This window comes from Tenrec ecaudatus (genome assembly GCF_050624435.1).
Source record: "Tenrec ecaudatus isolate mTenEca1 chromosome 7 unlocalized genomic scaffold, mTenEca1.hap1 SUPER_7_unloc_4, whole genome shotgun sequence".
NCBI lineage: Eukaryota > Metazoa > Chordata > Mammalia > Afrosoricida > Tenrecidae > Tenrec > Tenrec ecaudatus.
The window spans coordinates 911,972-926,895 of NW_027457610.1; positions in this window are offsets into that span (position 1 = coordinate 911,972).

The window sequence follows — 14,924 nt, forward strand, 5'->3', positions numbered from 1 at the left end:
GGATGATGCAGGTTCCCTAGCGGGCACTTGGACTATCTAGGTTCCCTAACGGGCACTTGGACTAGGTAGGTTCCCTATCGGGCACTTGGACTCTGTAGGTTTCTATCAGGCACTTGGACTATGTAGATTAACTAGCGGGCACTTGGACTATCTAGGTAACCTATCGGGCACTTGGACTATGTACGTCCCCTAGTGGGCACTTCGACTATCTAGGTTAACTAGCGGGCACTCGGTCTATCTACGTTACCTAGCGGGCACTTGGACTATGTAGGTAAACTAGCGGGAACTTGGACTGTCTAGGTTACCTAGTGGGCACTTGGACTATCTAGGATAACAAACGGGCACTTGGACTATGTAGGTCAACTAGCGGGCACTTGGACTATGTAGGTCAACTAGCGGGCCCTTGGACTATCTACGTTAGCTAAGGGCACTTGGATTATGTAGGTTAACTAGAGGGCACTTGGACTATGTAGGTTAACTAGCGGACACTTGGACGATCTAGGTTAAGTAGCGGGCACTTGGATTATCTAGGTTGGCTAGCGGGCACTTGAACTATGTAGGTTAACTAGTCGGCCCTTAGACTATCTAGGTTAGCTAACGGGCACTTGGACAATGTAGGTTAATTAGAGGGTACTTGGACTATGTAGGTTACCCAGCTGGCATTTGGACTATATAGAATACCTAGCGGACACTTGGACTTTGTAGGTTACCTAGCGGGCACTTGGACTATCTTGGTTACCTATTGGGCACTTGAAATATCTACGTTACCTAGCGGGTACTTGGACTATCTAGGTTAACTACCAGGCACTTGGACTATCTAGGTTAGCTAACGGTCACTTTGATTATGTAGGCTAATTATTGAGCACTTGGAATATGTACGTTAAGTAGCGGACACTTGCACTGTGAAGGTTAACTAGCGGGCCAATGGACTATGTAGGTTTACTAGCGGGCCCTTGGACTATCTATATTCCCTAAAGGGCACTTGGACTATCTAGGTTACAGAACGGGCACTTAGACTATCTAGGTAACCTAGCGGGTACTTGAATTATCGGGGTTAACTAGCGGGCACTTGCAGTATCTAGGTTACCTAGCGGGCACTTGGACTATGTACGTTCCCTACGGACACTTGGACTATGTAGGTTCCCAGAGGGCACTTGGACTATGAATGTACCCTACGGACACTTGAACTATGTAAGTTAACTACTGGGCACATGGACTATGTATGTTAACTAGCGGGCCCTTGGACTACTTAGGTTAACTAGCGGACACTTGCACTATGTAGGTTACTAGCGGGCATTTGGACTATGTAGGTTACCTAACGGGAACTTGGACTATGTTCCTTCGCTATCGGGCACTTGGACAATATTGGTTAACTAGCGGGCACTAGGACTATGTAGGTTACCTAGCGGGCACTTGGACTATCAAGGTTACCTAGCGGGCACTTGGACTATATAGGTTAACTAGCGGGCACTTGGACTATCTAGGTTAACTAGCGGGCACTTGGGCGATGCAGGTTCTCTAGCGGGCACTTGGACTATCTAGGTTCCCTAACGGGCACTTGGACTATGTAGGATCCCTAGCGGGCACTTGGACTATGTAAGTCCCTTAGCGGGCACTTGGACTATGTTGGTTTCCTATCTGGCACTTGGACTATGGTGGTTAACTAGCGGGCCCTTGGACTATGTAGGTTAACTAGCGGGCACTTAGACTATCTAGGTTACCTAGCGGGCCCTTGGACTATGTACATACCCTAGCGGGCACTTGGACTATCTAAGTTACCTAGCGGGCACTTGGACTATGTACGTCCCCTAGTGGGCACTTGGACTATCTAAGTTACTTAGCGGGCACTTGGACTATGTAGGTTAACTAGAGGGCACTGGGACTATGTAGGTTAACTAGCGGACACTTGGACGATCTAGGTTAACTAGCGGGACCTTGCACTATGTAGGTTAACTAGCGGGTCCTAGGACTATGTAGGTTAACCAGCGGACACTTGGACCATCTAGGTTAACTAGCGGGCACTTGGACGTTATAGGTTAACTAGCGGACACTTGGATTAGCTAGGTTACCTAGCGGGCACTTGAACCATGTAGGTTAACTAGTTGGCCCTTGGACTATCTAGGTTAGCTAACGTTCACTTGGATTATGTAGGTTAATTAGCGTACACTTGGACTATGTAGGTGCCCTAGCGGGCATTTGGACTATATAGATTATCTAGCCGGCACTTGGAGTTTGTAGGTTACCTAGCGGGCACTTCGACTATCTAGGTTACCTAGCGGGCACTTGGACTATCTAGGTTACCTAGCGGGCACTCGGGCAATGAAGGTTCCCTAGCGGGCACTTGGACTGTGTAGGTTCCATAGCAGGCCTTTTGACTATGTAAGTTCTCTAACGGGCACTTGGACTATGTGAGTTCCCTAGCAGACATTTGGACTATCTAGGTTCCCTAACGGGCAATTGGACTATCTAGGTTACCTAGCAGGAACTTGGACTATGTAGGTTACCTAGCGGGCACTTGGACTATCTAGGTTACCTAACGGGCACTTGGACTATCTAGGTTTCTTAGCGGGCACTTGGACTATGTAGGTTACCTAGCGGGCACTTGGACTATATAGGTTACCTAGAGGGCCCTTGGACTATGTAGGTTACGTAGCGGGCACGTGGACTATCTAGGTTAACGAAAGGGCACTTGGACTATGTAGGTTACCTAGCGGGCACTTGGATTATCTAGGTTAGCTAACAGGAACTTGGAATATCTAGGTTACCTAGCAGGCACTTGGATTAAGTAGGTTACCTTGCGGGTACTTGTACTATCTATGTTACCTAACTGGAACTTGGACTATGTAGGTTAACAAGCGGACTCTTGGATGATCTAGTTTAACTAGCGGGCACTTGGAATATCTAGGTTAACTAGCGGGCCCTTGGACTATGTAGGTTAACTAGCGGGCCCTTGGACTATGTAGGTTAACTAACGGGCACTTGGACTATCTAGGTTAACTAGCGGGTCCTTGGACTATGAAGGTTAACTAGCAGGCAATTGGACTATCTAGGTTAACTAGCAGACCGTGGACTATGTAGGTTAACTAGCGGGCAATTGGACTCTCTAGGTTAACTAGCGGGCACTTGCACAATGCATGTTCCCTAGCGGGCACTTTGACTATGTAGGTTCCCTAGCGGGCACTTAGACTATATAGGTTCCCTACGGGCACTTGGACTATCTAGGTACCCTAAAGGGCACTTGGAATATGTAGGTTCCCTATCGGGCACTTGGACTATGTAGGTTCCGCAGCGGGCACTTGGACTATGTAGGTTAACTAGTGGGCACGTGGGTGATCAATGTTAACTACTGGGCACTTTGACTATCTAGGTTAACTAGCGGGCAATTGGACTATCTAGGTTAATTAGCGTGCACTTGTACAATGCAGGTTCCCTAGCGGGCACTTTGACTATGTAGGTTCCCTAGCGGGCACTTGGACTATATAGGTTCCCTATGGGCACTTGGACTATCTAGGTTCCCTAACGGGCACTTGGACTATATAGGTTCCTCAGCGGGCACTTTGACTATGTAGGTTAACTAGCGGGACCTTGGACTATCTAGGTTACCTAGCGGGCACTTGAACTCTGTACATACCCTAGCGGGCACTTGGACTATCTAGGTACCCTAACGGGCACTTGGAATATGTAGGTTCCCTATCGGGCACTTGGACTATGTAGGTTCCTCAGCGGGCACTTCGACTATGTAGGTTCCCTATCAGGCACTTGGACTATGTAGGTTAACTAGTGGGCACGTGGATGATCAATGTTAACTAGTGGGCACTTTGACTATCTAGGTTAACTAGCGGGCAATTGGACTATCTAGGTTAATTAGCGTGCACTTGTACAATGCAGGTTCCCTAGCGGGCACTTTGACTATGTATGTTCCCTAGTGGGCACTTGGACTATATAGGTTCCCTATGGGCACTTGGACTATCTAGGTTCCCTAACGGGCACTTGGACTATGTAGGTTCCTCAGCGGGCACTTGGACTATGTAGGTTAACTAGCGGGACCTTGGACTATCTAGGTTACCTAGTGGGCACTTGAACTATGTACATACCCTAGCGGGCACTTGGACTATCTAGGTTACCTAGCGGGCACTTGGACTATGTACGTCCCCTAGCGGGCACTTGGACTAGCTCGGTTAACTAGAGGGCCCCTGGAATATGTAGGTTAACTATCGGACACTTGGATTATCTAGGTTAACTAGCGGTCACTGGGACGATCTAGGTTAACTATTGGGCACTTGGACAATCTAGATTAACTAGCGGGCACTTGGACTATATAGGCTCCCTAGCGGGCACTTGGACTATGTGGGTTCCTCAGCGGGCAATTGGACTATGTAGGTTCCCTATCGGGCATTGGATTATGTAGGTTAACTAGCGGGACCTTGCATTATCTAGGTTACCTAGCGGGCACTTGGACAATCTAGGTTACCTATCAGGCACTTGGACAATCTAGGTTACCTAGCGGGCACTTGAACTATGTACATACCCTAGCGGGCACTTGGACTATTTAGGTTACCTAGCGGACACTTGGACTATGTACGTTCCCTAGCGGGCACTTGGACTGGCTAGGTTAACTAGAGGGCCCTTGGTCTATGTAGGTTAACTATCGGGCACTTGGATTATCTAGGTTAACTAGAGGGCACATGGACGATCTAGGTTAACTAGTGGGCACATGGACAATCTAGATTATCTAGCGGGCACTTGGACGATGCAGGTTCCCTAGCGGGCACTTGGACTACTAAGTTCCCTAACGGGCATTTGGACTATGTACGTTCCCTAGCGGGCACTTGGACTATGTACGTCCCTTAGCGGGCACTTGGACTATGCAGGTTCCCTATCGGGCACTTGGACTATGTAGGTTAACTAGCGGGTCCTTGGACTATGTACGTTCCCTAGTGGGAACTTGGACTATCTAGGTTAACTAACGGGCTGTTGTACTATCTAGGTTACCTTGAGGGCACTTGGACTATTTAGGTTACCTAGCGGGCACTTGGACTACCTAGGTTACCTAACAGGCACTTGGAGTATCTAGGTTACCTAACAGGCACTTGGACAGTCTATGTTACCTAGCGAGCACTTGGACAGTCTAGGTTACCTAGCGGGCACTGGACTTCTAGGTTAAGGAACGGGCACTTGTACTATGTAGGTTGCCTAGCGGGCACTTGGACTATCTAGGTTAGGTAACGGGCACTTGGACTATCTAGGTTACCTAGCGGGAACTTGGACTATGTAGGTTACCTAGCGGGCACTTGGACTATCTAGGTTACCTAGTGGGCACTTGGAATATGTAGGTTACCTAGCGGGCCCTTGGATTATGTAGGTTACCTTGCGGGCACTTGGACGATCTAGGTTAACGAACGTGCACTTGGACTATGTAGGTAACCTAGAGGGCATTTGGACAGTCTATGTTACCTAGCGGGCACTTGGACTATCTAGGTTAAGGAATGGGCACTTGGACTATGTAGGTTACCTAGCAGGCACTTGGAGTATCTAGGTTAGCTAACAGGAACTTGGAATATCTAGGTTACATAGCGGGCACATGGATTATGTAGGTTACCTTGCGGGCACTTGGACTATCTAGGTTACCTAATGGGAACGTGGACTATGTAGGTTAACTAGCGGACTCTTGGACGATCTAGGATAACTAGCGGGCACTTAGAATATCTAGGTTAACTAGCGGGCCCTTGCACTATGTAGGTTATCTAGCGGGCACTTGGACTATCTAGGTAAACTAGCGAGTTCTGGACTATGTAGGTTAACTAGCGGGCACTTGGACAATGCAGGGTCCCTAGTGGTCACTTTGACAATGTAGGTTCCCTAGCGGGCACTTGGACTATATATGTTCCCTACGGGCACTTGGACTATCGAGGTTCCCTAACAGGCACTTGGAATATGTAGGTTCCCTATTGGGCACTTGGACTATGTAGGTTCCCTATCGGGCACTTGGACTATGTAGTTTAACTAGCGGGCACTTGGACGATCAAGGTTAACTAGCGGGAACTTGGAATATCTAGGTTAACTAACGGGCACTTGTACAATGCAGGTTCCCTAACGGGCACTTTGACTATGTAGGTTCCTTAGCGGGCACTTGGACTATATATGTTCCCTACGGGCACTTGGACTATCGAGGTTCCCTAACAGGCACTTGGAATATGTAGGTTCCCTATCGGGCACTTGGACTATGTAGGTTCCCTATCGGGCACTTGGACTATGTAGTTTAACTAGCGGGCACTTGGACGATCAAGGTTAACTAGCGGGAACTTGGAATATCTAGGTTAACTACCGGGCACTTGTACAATGCAGGTTCCCTAACGGGCACTTGGACTATGTAGGTTCCCTAGCGGGCACTTGGACTATATAGGTTCCCTACGGGCATTTGGACTATCTAGGTTCCCTAACGGGCACTTGGAATATGTAGGTTCCCTATCGGGCACTTGGACTATGTAGGTTCCTCAGCGGGCACTTGGACTATGTAGGTTAACTAGCGGGCACTTGGACTATCTAGGCTAACTAGCAGGCCCTGGGCTATGTAGGTTAACTAGCGGGTACTTGGAATATGTAGGTTAAGTAGCAGGCACTTGAACTATCAGGTTAACTAGCGGTCACTTGGACTATGTAGGTAACCTAGCGGGAACTTGGACTGTCTAGGTTACCTAGTGGGCAATAGGACTATCTAGGATTACAAACGGGCACTTGGACTATGTACGGCCCCTAGCGGGCACTTGGAATATCTAGGTTAACTAGAGGGCACTTGGACTATGTATGTCCCCTAGCGGGCACTTGGACTATCTAGGTTAACTAGAGGCCACTTGGAATATCTAGGTTAACTAGAGGGCACTTGGACTATGTAGGTTAACTAGCAGGCACTTGGAATATCTAGGTTAAGTAGCGGACCTTGGACTATGTAGGTTAACTAGCGGGCACCTGGACTATCTAGATTAACTAGCGGGCAGTTGGATGATGCAGGTTCCCTAGCGGGCACTTAGACTATCTAGGTTCCCTAACGGGCACTTGGACTATGTAGGTTCCCTAGCGGGAACTAAGACTATGTACGTCCCTTAGCGGGCACTTGGACTATGTAGGTTCCCTATCGCGCACTTGGACTATGTAGGTTAACTTGCGGGCCCTTGGACTATGTAGGTTAACTAGCGGGCACTTAGACTATCTAGGTTACCTAGCGGGCACTTGGACTATGTACGTCCCCTAGTGGGCACTTGGACTATCTAGGATAACTAACGGGCACTTGGACTATCTAGGTTAACATACGGGTACTAGGACTATCTAGGTTACCTAGCGGGCACTTGGACTATGTAGGTTACCTAGCGGGCACTTGGACTATCTAGGTAACCTAACGGGCACTTGGACTATGCAGGATACCTAGTGGGCCCTTGGACTATATAGGTTAATGAACGGGCACTTGGACTATGTAGGTTACCTAGCGGGCACTTGGACTGTCTAGGTTACCTATCGGACAATTGGACTATCTAGGTTAACGTAAGGGCACTTGGACTATCTAGGTTACCTAGCGGGCACTTAGACTATCTACGTTACCTAGCGGGCACTTGGACTATGTACGTCCCCTAGTGGGCACTTGGACTATTTAGGATAACTAACGAGCACTAGGACTATCTAGGTTAACTAGCGGACACTTGGTGTATCTAGTTTACCTAGCGGGCACTTGGACTATGTAGGTAACTTAGTGGGCACTGGACAGTCTAGGGTACCTAGCGGGCACTTGGACTGTCTAGGTTAGCTAACAGGAAATTGGAATATCTAGGTTACCTTGCGGGCCCTTGGACTATGTAGGTTAACTAGCGGGCACTTGGACTATCTAGGTTAACTTGTGGGTTCTTGCACTATGTAGGTTAACTAGTGGGCCCTTGGACTATGTAGGTTAACTAGCGGGCACTTGGACTATGTAGGTAACCTAGCGGGCACTGGACAGTCTAGGGTACCAACGGGCACCTGGACTGTATAGGTTAGCTAACAGGAAATTGGAATATCTAGGTTACCTTGCGGGCCCTTGGACTATGTAGGTTAACTAGCGGGCACTTGGACTATCTAGGTTAACTTGCGGGTTCTTGGACTATGTAGGTTTACTATCGGGGCTTTGGACTATGTAGGTTAACTAGCGGGCACTTGGACTATCTAGGTTAAGTATCAGACCTTGGACTATGAAGGTTAACATCGGGCCCTTGGATTATGTAGGTTAACTAGCGGGCACTTGGACGATCCAGGTTAACTAGTGGGCACTTGGACTATCTAGGTTAACTAGCAGGCCCTTGGACTATCTAGATTAACTACCGGGCACTTGGATGATGCAGGTTCCCTAGCGGGCATTTGGACTATCTAGGTTCCCTAACGGGCACTAGGACTTTGTAGGTTACTTAGCGGGCACTTGGACTATGTACGTCCCTTAGCGGGCACTTGGACTATGTAGGTTAACTAGCGTGCCCTTGGACTATGTAGGTTAACTAGCCGGCACTTAGACTATCTAGGTTACCTAGCGGGCAGTTGGACTATGTACGTTCCCTAGCGGGCACTTGGACTATCTAGGTTAACTAGAGGGCCCTTGGTCTATCTAGGTTAACTAGCGGGCACTTGGACTATCTAGGTTAAGTAGCGGACCTTGGACTATGTAGGTTAAAAAGCGGGCCCTTGGACTATGTAGGTTAACTAGCGGGCATTTGGACGATCTAGGTTAACTAGCGGGCACTTGGACTATCTAGGTTAACTAAGGGCACTTGGACTATCTAGATTAACTACCGGGCACTTGGATGATGCAGGTTCCCTAGCGGGCACTTGGACTATTAGGTTCCCTAACGGGCACTTTGACAATGTAGGTTCCCTAGCGGGCTCTGGGACTATATATGTTCCCTACAAGTACTTGAACTATCTAGGTTCCCTAACAGGCACTTGGAATATGTAGGTTCCCTATCGGGCATTTGGACTATGTAGGTTCCTCAGCGGGCACTTGGACTATGTAGGTTCCCTATCGGGCACTTGGACTATGTAGGTTAACTAGCGGGCACTTGGACGATCAAGGTTAACTAGTGGAAACTTGGACTATCTAGGTTAACTAGCGGGCACTGGTACAATGCAGGTTCCCTAGCGGGCAATTTGACTATGTAGGTTCCCTAGATGGCACGTGGACTATATAGGTTCCCTCCGGGCACTAGGACTATCTAGGTTCCCTAACGGGCACTTGGAATATGTAGGTTCCCTATCGGGCACTTGGACTATGTAGCTTCCTCAGCGGGCACTTGGATTATGTAGGTTAACTAGCGGGCACTTGGACTATCTAGGTTAACTATCCGTCCCTGGGCTATGTAGGTTAACTAGCGGGCACTTGGACTATGTAGGTTAACTAGGAGGCCCTGGGCTATGTAGGTTAACTAGCGGGCACTTGGACTATGTAGGTTAACTAGCAGGCACTTGAACTATCAGGTTAACCAGCGGTCACTTGGACTCTGTAGGTAACCTAGCGGGAACTTGGACTGTCTAGGTTACCTAGTGGGCACTTGGACTATCTAGGATAACAAACGGGCACTTGGACTATGTACGACCCCTAGCGGGCACTTGGACTATCTAGGTTAACTAGAGGGCACTTGGACTATGTACGTCCCCTAGCGGGCACTTGGACTATCTAGGTTAACTAGAGGGCACTTGGAATATCTAGGTTAACTAGAGGGCACTTGGACTATGTAGGTTAACTAGCGGGCACTTGGACTATCTAGGTTAAGTAGCGGACCTTGGACTATGTAGGTTAACAAGCGGGCCCTTGGACTATGTAGGTTAACTAGCGGGCACTTGGACTATCTAGGTTAACTAGCGGGAACTTGGACTATCTAGATTAACTAGCGGTCCCTTGGATGATGCAGGTTCCCTAGCGGGCACTTGGACTATCTAGGTTCCCTAACGGGCACTTGGACTATGTAGGTTCCCTAGCGGGCACTTAGACTATGTACGTCCCTTAGCGGGCACTTGGACTATGAAGGTTCCCTATCGCGCACATGGACTATGTAGGTTAACTTGCGGGCCCTTGGACGATGTAGGTTAACTAGCGGGCACTTAGACAATCTAGGTTACCTAGCGGGCACTTGGACTATGTACATACCCTAGCGGGCACTTGGACTATGTACGTCCCCTAGCGGGCACTTGGACTATCTAGGTTAACTAGAGGGCACTTGGAATATCTAGGTTAACTAGAGCGCACTTGGACTATCTAGCTTAAGTAGCGGACCTTGGACTATGTAGGTAAACAAGCGGGCCCTTGGACTATGTAGGTTAACTAGCGGGCACTTAGACGATCTAGGTTAAGTAGCGGGCACTTGGACTATGTAGGTTAACTTGCGGGCACTTGGACTATCTAGGTTCCATAACGGGCACTTGGACTATGTAGGTTACCTAGCGGGCACTTAAACTATGTACGTCCCTTAGCGGGCACTTGGACTATGTAGGTTCCCTATCGCGCACTTGGACTATGTAGGTTAACTTGCGGGCCCTTGGACTATGTAGGTTAACTAGCGGGCACTTAGACTATCTATGTTACCTAGCGGGCACTTGGACTATGTACATACACTAGCGGGCACTTGGACTATCTAGGTTACCTAGCGGGCCCTTGGACTATCTAGGTTAAGTAGCGGACCTTGGACTATGTAGGTTAACAAGCGGGCCCTTGGACTATATAGGTTAACTAGCGGGCACTTGGACTATCTAGGTTAACTCAGGGCACTTGGACTATCTAGGTTAACTAGCGGGCACTTGGATTAGCTAGGTTACCTAGTGGGCCCTTGAACTATGTAGGTTAACTGGTTGACCCTTGGACCATCTAGGTTAGCTAACGGGCACTTGGACTATATAGGTTACTTAGCGGGCACTTGGACTATGTGGGTGCCCTAGTGGGCATTTGGACTATATAGATTACCTAGCAGGCACTTGGAATTTTTAGGTTACCTACCGGGCACTTGGACTATCTAGGTTACCTAGCGGGCACTTGGACTATGTAGGTTTTCGAGCGGGCACTTGGAGTATGTAGGTTACCTAGCGGGCACTTGGACTATGTAGGTTACCTAACGGGCACTTGGACTATCTAGTTTACCTAGCGTGCGCTGGGACTATGTAGGTTACCTAGCGGGCACTTGGACAGTCTAGGTTAACTAGCGGGCACTTGGACAATCTAGGTTAACGAATGGGCACTTGGACTATGTAGGTTACCTAGCGGGCACTTGGAGTATCTAAGTTAGTGAACAGGAACTTGGAATATCTAGGTTACCTAGCAGGCACTTGGACTATGTAGGTAACCTAGCGGGCATTGGACAGTCTAGGTTAACTAGCGGGCACTTGGACTTATAGGTTAACGAACTGGAACTTGGACTATGTATGTTGCGTAGCGGGAAAATGGATTATCTAGGTTAGCTAACGGGCACTTGGACTATCTAGGTTACCTAGCGGGAACTAGGACTATGTAGGTTACCTAGCGGGCACTTGGACTATTTAGGTTACCTAACGGGCACTTGGACTATCTAGGTTACCTTGCGGGAACTTGGACTATGTAGGTTACCTAGCGGGCACTTGGACTATCTAGGTTACTTAACGGGCACTTAGACTATCTAGGTTTCTTAGCGGGCACTTGGACTATGTAGGTTAACTAGCGGGCACTTGGACTATATAGGTTACCTAGAGGGCCCTTGGACAATGTAGGTTACGTAGCGGGCACGTGGACTATCTAGGTTAACGATAGGGCACTTGGACTATGTAGGTTACCTAGCGGGCACTTGGATTATCTAGGTTAGCTAACAGGAACTTGGAATATCTAGGTTACCTAGCGGGCACTTGGACTATGTAGGTTACCTTGCGTGGAACTTGTACTATCTAGGTTAGCTAAAAGGAACTTTGACTATCTAGGTTACCTAGCAGGCACTAGGACTATGTATGTTACCTAATGGGCACTTGGACTATGTAGTTTAACTAGCGGACACTTGGACGATCTAGGTTAACTAGCCGCCACTTGGAATATCTAGGTTAACTAGGGGGCCCTTGGACTATGTAGGTTAACTAGCGGGCCCTTGGACTATGTAGGTTAACTAGCGGGCACTTGGACGATCTAGGTTAACTACCTGGCAATTGGACTAACTAGTTTAAGTAGCAGGCACTTGGACTATCTAGGTTAATTAGCGGGCACTTGGACGATGCAGGTTCCCTAGCGGGCACTTGGACTATATAAGTTCCCTATGGGCACTTGGACCCTCTAGTTTCCCTAAAGGGCACTTGGACTATGTAGGTTCCCTAGCGGGCACTTGGACTATGTAGGTTATCTAGCAGGTCCTTGGACAATCTAGGTTACCTAGCGGGCACTTGGACGATGCAGGTTCCTAACGGGCACTTGGACTATGTAGGTTTCCTATCGGGCACTTGGACTATGTAGGTTTCTATCAGGCACTTGGACTATGTAGATTAACTAGCGGGCACATGGACTATGTACGTCCCCTAGTGGGCACTTCGACTATCTAGGTTAACTAGCGGGCACTCGGTCTATCTACGTTACCTAGCGGGCACTTGGACTATGTAGGTCAACTAGCGGGCCCTTGGACTATCTAGGTTAGCTAAGGGCACTTGGATTATGTAGGTTAACTAGAGGGCACTTGGACTGTGTAGGTTAACTACCGGGCACTTGCACTATCTAGGTTACCGAACGGGCATTTGGACTATGTAGGTAACCTAGCGGGCAGTTGGACAGTCTAGGTTACCTAGCGGGCACTTGGACTTATAGGTTAACGAACGGGCACTTGGACTATGTATGTTGCGTAGCGGGCAATTGGATTTTCTAGGTTAGGTAACGGGCACTTGGACTATCTAGGTTACCTAGCGGGAACTAGGACTATGTAGGTTACCTAGCGGGCACTTGGACTATCTAGGTTACCTAACGGGCACTTGGACTATCTAGGTTATCTAGCGGGAACTTGGACTATGTAGGTTACCTAGCGGGCACTTGGACTATCTAGGTTACTTAACGGGCACTTAGACTATCTAGGTTTCTTAGCGGGCACTTGGACTATGTAGGTTAACTAGCGGGCACTTGGACTATATAGGTTACCTAGCGGGCCCTTGGACAATGTAGGTTACGTAGCGGGCACGTGGACTATCTCGGTTAACGAAAGGACAATTGGACTATGTAGGTTACCTAGCGGGCACTTGGATTATCTAGGTTAGCTAACAGGAACTTGGAATATCTAGGTTACCTAGCGGGCACATGGACTATGTAGGTTACCTTGCGGGCACTTGTACTATCTAGGTTAGCTAAAAGGAACTTTGACTATCTAGGTTACCTAGCAGGCACTAGGACTATGTATGTTACCTAATGGGCACTTGGACTATGTAGTTTAACTAGCGGACACTTGGACGATCTAGGTTATCTAGCCGGCACTTGGAATATCTAGGTTAACTAGGGGGCCCTTGGACTATGTAGGTTAACTAGCGGGCACTTGGACGATCTAGGTTAACTACCGGGCAATTGGAATATCTAGTTTAAGTAGCGGACACTTGGACGATGCAGGTTCCCTAGCGGGCACTTGGACTATATAGGTTCCCTATGGGCACTTGGACCCTCTAGTTTCCCTAAAGGGCACTTGGACTATGTAGGTTCCCTAGCGGGCACTTGGACTATGTAGGTTAACTAGCAGGCCCTTGGACTATCTAGGTTACCTAGCGTGCACTTGGATGATGCAGTTTCCCTAGCGGGCACTTGGACTATCTAGGTTCCCTAACGGGCACTTGGACTATGTAGGTTCCATAGCGGGCACTTGGACTTATAGGTTAACGAACGGGCACTTGGACTATGTATGTTGCGTAGCGGGCAATTGGATTTTCTAGGTTAGGTAACGGGCACTTGGACTGTCTAGGTTACCTAGCGGGAACTAGGACTATGTAGGTTACCTAGCGGGCACTTGGACTATCTAGGTTACCTAACGGGCACTTGGACTATCTAGGTTATCTAGCGGGAACTTGGACTATGTAGGTTACCTAGCGGGCACTTGGACTATCTAGGTTACTTAACGGGCACTTAGACTATCTAGGTTTCTTAGCGGGCACTTGGACTATGTAGGTTAACTAGCGGGCACTTGGACTATATAGGTTACCTAGAGGGCCCTTGGACAATGTAGGTTACGTAGCGGGCACGTGGACTATCTAGGTTAACGAAAGGGCAATTGGACTATGTAGGTTACCTAGCGGGCACTTGGATTATCTAGGTTAGCTAAAAGGAACTTGGAATATCTAGGTTACCTAGCGGGCACTTGTACTATGTAGGTTACCTTGCGGGCACTTGGACAGTCTAGGTTACCTAGCGGGCACTTGGACTATCTAGGTTAACGAATGGGCTCTTGGACTATGTAGGTTACCTTGCGGGCACTTGTACTATCTAGGTTAACGAACGTGTACTTGGACTATGTAGGTAACCTAGAGGGCACTTGGACAGTCTAGGTTACCTAGCGGGCACTTGGACTATCTAGGTTAACGAATGGGCCCTTGGACTATGTAGGTTACCTAGCAGGCACTTGGACTATTTAGGTTACCTAACGGGAACTTGGACTATGTAGGTTAACTAGCGGACTCTTGGACGATCTAGGTTAAGTAGCGGGCACTTGGAATATCTAGGTTAATTAGCGGGCCCTTGGACTATGTAGGTTAACTAGCGGGCACTTGGACTATCTAGGTTAACTAGCGGGTTCTTGGACTATGTAGGTTAACTAGCGGGCCCTTGGACTATGTAGGTTAACTAGCGGGCACTTGGACGATCTAGGTTAACTACCGGGCAATTGGAATATCTAGTTTAAGTAGCGGACACTTGGACGATGCAGGTTCCCTAGCGGGCACTTGGACTA